Source organism: Anopheles moucheti (assembly GCF_943734755.1).
Source record: "Anopheles moucheti chromosome X unlocalized genomic scaffold, idAnoMoucSN_F20_07 X_unloc_2, whole genome shotgun sequence".
Taxonomy (NCBI): Eukaryota; Metazoa; Arthropoda; class Insecta; order Diptera; family Culicidae; genus Anopheles; species Anopheles moucheti.
This window is the reverse complement of record NW_026453526.1, coordinates 980001-985000: the sequence shown is the minus strand read 5'-3', so window position 1 is coordinate 985000 and position 5000 is coordinate 980001. Positions and strand designations below refer to the sequence as shown.

At 58.3% G+C, this 5000-nt stretch overlaps 1 non-coding gene and 1 pseudogene across 1 annotated transcript; both read left to right on the top strand.

Moving 5' to 3' along the window:
* Positions 1–4127: 4127 nt before the first annotated feature.
* Positions 4128–4285, top strand: LOC128308041 (5.8S ribosomal RNA). Its single transcript, XR_008288004.1, has one exon. It is a non-coding gene; the product is annotated as a 5.8S ribosomal RNA (ribosomal RNA).
* A 419-nt stretch (positions 4286–4704) lies between these two features.
* LOC128308010 (uncharacterized) overlaps positions 4705–5000 on the top strand; it is a 3512-nt pseudogene continuing 3216 nt past the window's right edge.

The following is a 5000-nucleotide window of genomic DNA, read 5'->3' as shown; positions in this document are numbered from 1 at the left end:
GTGCTGCCTTAAGGGTGGCAATTAAGGCCAGCAAGCAGCGCCAGTTCGATGAGTGGCTGCAGGCCCTGGCTGCAGATGAGACGGGACAGTGGTTCCGGCAAGTGCTTCTTCGGTTTCGGGGCAGCTGGACGGCGCGTGAACGCGATCCAGCGGTGTTGCAGCGGATCGTCGAGGAGCTGTTTCCGGAGCATCCCCCGGTCGAGTGGCCGGACGTCACGCCTTCGGAAGGGGACACTCCGGTCCGTCCGATCAGCTGCGCGGAGCTCCAGGCGATAGCGAGCGAGCTGCATCCGCGGAAGGCGCCTGGCCTCGATGGAGTACCGAACGCTGCGGTAACGGCTGCCATCCGGAAGTATCCGGAGCCATTCGCTGGTGTCTACCAGCGCTGCTTGGACACCGGCGAAATACCACGCGAATGGAAAAGGCAGAAGCTGGTGCTGTTGCCTAAGCCGGGTAAGCCGCCGGGCGAAGCCTCGTCCTGCCGCCCGATCTGCTTGATCGACAATCCGGCGAAGGTCTTCGAGAGGACTACGCTGGACAGACTCAACGAGCACCTGGAGGATCCGGAGGCACCTCGGCTGGCCGAGAACCAGTTCGGTTTCCGGAAGCAGCGGAGCACCCTGCAGGCGATCCAGCTGGTGGTGGAAGCAGGCGAGCGCGCGATGTCCTACGGACGGACTAACAACCGGGATAAGCGCTGTCTGCTGGTTGTGGCGTTGGACGTCAGAAACGCCTTTAACACCGCCAGCTGGCAGGCGATAGCGATGGCCCTGCGTGAGAAGGAGGTTCCAGCGCAGCTGCAACTCCTGCTCCGCGACTATTTCACCGACAGGGAGCTGGTGTACGACACCCACGACGGCCCGGTGTCACGTCGGGTGACGGCAGGCGTTCCACAGGGGTCAATCCTTGGCCCGACTCTGTGGAACGTTATGTACGACGGCGTTCTGCGGATCCAGCTCCCTGAAGGGGCCACCATCGTCGGCTTTGCCGATGACATCGCCATCCTGGCCGAGGGCTGCACACCCGAGGAGTCGGCGACGGTCGCGGAGGCTGCGATCGACGCGGTGATGGGGTGGCTCGAGGCACGTCACCTTAGTCTCGCCCCCCACAAAACCGAGGTGGTTCTGATATCGAGTCTGCGTCGAGGACGTTTGGAAATTCCTGTGCGCGTCGGCGAAGTGGTCTGCACGTCAAAGCGATCGATACGCTACCTGGGGGTACAACTCCACGAGAAACTCTCGTGGAAACCGCACGTGGAAGCGGCCGCGGACAAGGCCCTCCGTGCGGTGGCGGTGGTTACCTCGGTGATGAGGAACCACAGCGGCCCCCAGGTGGCCAAGCGGCGGTTGCTGGCAGGAGTCGCTGAGTCGGTGATTCGGTACGCCTCGCCCATCTGGGCTAAGGCGACAGACATGCAGTGGTGCCGAAGACGACTGGCCCAGGTCCAGAAGCCACTGGCACGTGGGGTATCGAGTTCGTTCCGCTCGGTATCCTACGAGGTGTCAGTGGTGATGGCTGGTTTGGTGCCGTACTGGCTGGTCGTCAACGAGGACGCAAGGTGCCATAGCAGGCTGCTGGTCGAGCCTGGCGCCAGCAGGAAGGAGGTACGAGCGGCGGAGCGAGCAGCCACGATGCTGCAATGGCAGGACGCCTGGGACCGTGCGGCGGCAACACCATCGGCCAGCCGCTACTTGACGTGGGCGCACGGGATGATTCCCGACCTGCACCGGTGGACGGGACGAAAGCACGGGAAGGTGGACTTCCACCTTTCGCAGGTGCTCTCCGGACACGGATTCTTCCGGGAGTACCTGCACGTCTGCGGCTTCGCTTCGTCCCCGGAGTGTCCACGGTGCGTGGGGTCGGTCGAGTCGGTGGCCCACGTCTTGTTCGAGTGCCCCGTGTTTGAGGAGATCCGACGTGAGCTGCTGGGCTGGGGGACACCCGAGTCGGTCCAGCTTAACAACATCGCAGAGAAGCTGCTGGAGAGTGCGGAGTGGTGGGACCGCATTCAGAAAGCAGCAAAGACCATCACCACAGTGCTTCAACAGCTGTGGCGCGATGAGGAAGCGCTCACCAATGGTCGAACGGAAGCGGCTTTCGCCGAGGACGAGGAAGTGGTCCTCGAAAGTGTGGCCGCACTCTTCGGTGAGGAGATGGACGACGTCATCATCGAAGACATCACGCGGCGCGTGAACGAGTCGCGAGCAGCGCGTCAGCGATCTGCCCGCAACCGACGGCTTCGCGGCAGAGCGGAGGATCGGGCGCGAGTGCGACTGGCTGCGGACGTCGCAGCAGCACTGGCCGCCCGAGATGACGAGATACTGCGGACGGCAGTAGAGGCGGAGCGAGCGGGCCTAGCTCCTCCTCCCATACCTAGGCGTAGCAGAGGGGGACCACCTTCCCCTGAAACGGTTAGAATTCGCCATGAGCGGCGTCTATTCATGCAGCGCGCATGGCGAGCTCGGGTCCAGGCTGAGGGACCCTCGACGACGCGCCGCCGTCGGACCGCGCCTACGGAGGCGGACCTGATAAGGTCTCGGCGGAACAGACGCGAAAACGAAAGGCGCCGTCGTGCTTTGGCTGCAGGCCGACGATGGACACCCGCGGAGGAGGCTGCCGCCAGCGAGGCGGAATGGTCAGATCGATAGATGTCGGGTTGACTTCTTGAGATCTCCGAGAGGGGAAAGAATGAGTGAGTCACGCGGACTAAGCAAGCGTACGCCTTTAATATGCGGTTAAGATACGATTCAATTTAATAAAGAAATAGGGAAGAGACATCCGAAAGGGTTCGTAATGACGCATGACAAATCCCTGGCGGGCGACGTCGTGCGTCAAGAGCGTGGGTTTATGCTATTGTTTGTTAGAACATAATGTTTATGAACAATAAAACCTGCAATTGTTTAAAAAAAAAAAACGAAGTGGAGCTTGCGGCTTAATTTGACTCAACACGGGAAAATTTACCAGGTCCGAACTTATCGAGGTAAGACAGATTGAGAGCTCTTTCTCAAATTTAAGGGTAGTGGTGCATGGCCGTTCTTAGTTCGTGGAATGATTTGTCTGGTTAATTCCGATAACGAACGCGACTCAAACAAGCTAACTAGAACGCTGTCAGCAGTGCACCTCCGGGCGCACCTGACGTCAAGGCCGGCGGCCCCTTCACGGGCGGTCGTCGGCCACGTTTGCCCTGCTTAGCGGGACAACTTGTGTTTAGCAAGGTGAGAATGAGCGATAACAGGTCCGTGATGCCCTTAGATGTTCTGGGCTGCACGCGTGCTACAATGTGAGCAGCAGCGTGTTCTCGCCAATTGGCGCCCCCATTCCGAGAGGAACGGGAAATCACCCAAATGCTCATTTAGTTGGGATTGGGGACTGCAACGGTCCCCATGAACCTGGAATTTCTAGTAAGTGCTAGTCATTAGCTAGCGCTGATTACGTCCCTGCCCTTTGTACACACCGCCCGTCGCTACTACCGATGGATTATTTAGTGAGGTCTCTGGAGGCACACCTTCCGCGGTTCCTTCGTGAGCTGCAGCTGGCATGGCCGAAGTTGACCGAACTTGATGATTTAGAGGAAGTAAAAGTCGTAACAAGGTTTCCGTAGGTGAACCTGCGGAAGGATCATTACCGATCAATACATATATGTTGTTGTGTGAGTTGGTTAGAGAGATAGAGAAACACGGTATCAGCAGAACAAACTGCTATGTTACCTTTTGGGGGCCGCGCACGCCAATTAGACCCGCGAGAGAGGTGTGTCTATACTACGATATTGAGCGTGCGCGACCGTAGGCCAGTGGCCTTCGTACCTGTGCGCACACTCCCAATGGCAGCCATCGAACGCGTAAAGTGTGTGACACATGGGCGAAGGTAAAGACCCACTAGAACATATTTAAACACTGGCCTCGAGCGAGAGAGAACCTAATCAAGAGAACGAAAGTTGTGCAAGATCGCGCCGATGCCGCCCACATCGCGCGTCGATCAATGGGAAGGAAGACCAATGGTCATCCTTGTCCACCCTGGACGGCTTCGAAGGAACCGAGAGGTGCACGGTTACGCTGTCCGGGGAACTTAAGTTGTGAGAGATGCACCTAGCGCATAACGAAAACATAGGAGACAGTTGAACATACCAAAACCCTAGGCAGGGGATCACTCGGCTCATGGATCGATGAAGACCGCAGCTAAATGCGCGTCAGAATGTGAACTGCAGGACACATGAACACCGACACGTTGAACGCATATGGCGCATCGGACGTTTAAACCCGACCGATGCACACATTCTTGAGTGCCTACCAATTCTTGTTACACACTATTCCATAACTACAGGACGCCCGCGTACCAGCGGCACGCCTGGGCGAGCAGCACGCCCGGGAGTGTGTCGCAGGCTTGAACACACGCGTTTGGCGCACTGTGCATCATGGCGTGCTCGGACCCCTTCCGCGGGGGACCTTGGGCGCTGAAATGGTAAGGCGGTACAGTTGGCCCAGTGGGTGCGTGTCGTGTCGCACGGTTCGAACTTCGGCTATAAGACAACCTGGGAGCACCGGAAGCCCTTGAACACCTGGCTTGCCGTCTGTTGCCGGGACCCGCCGTCTGGCCGAGTCGTGTAACGCGTGCGGTACGCCCACCCGCTGGATACAAGCGAACAAGTGCGTGCTACTATTTACCATTCGGGAAAAATCCAACGTAGGCCTCAAGTGATGTGTGAGAACCCCCAGAATTTAAGCATATTAATAAGGGGAGGACAAGAAACCAACAGGGATTCCCTGAGTAGCTGCGAGCGAAACGGGATAAGCTCAGCACGTAGGGACGGCGCGTACCTCGCGTCTGTCCGATTCCGTGTACTGGACCGGTCCGTTATCTACCACTTACGGTGCAAACAGTTCAAGTTCAACTTGAAGGTGGCCCATTATCCCACAGAGGGTGATAGGCCCGTCGAACGGCACGAAAAGTGAGGTGGTAGACGGTCGGCTCCATGGAGTCGTGTTGCTTGATAGTGCAGCACT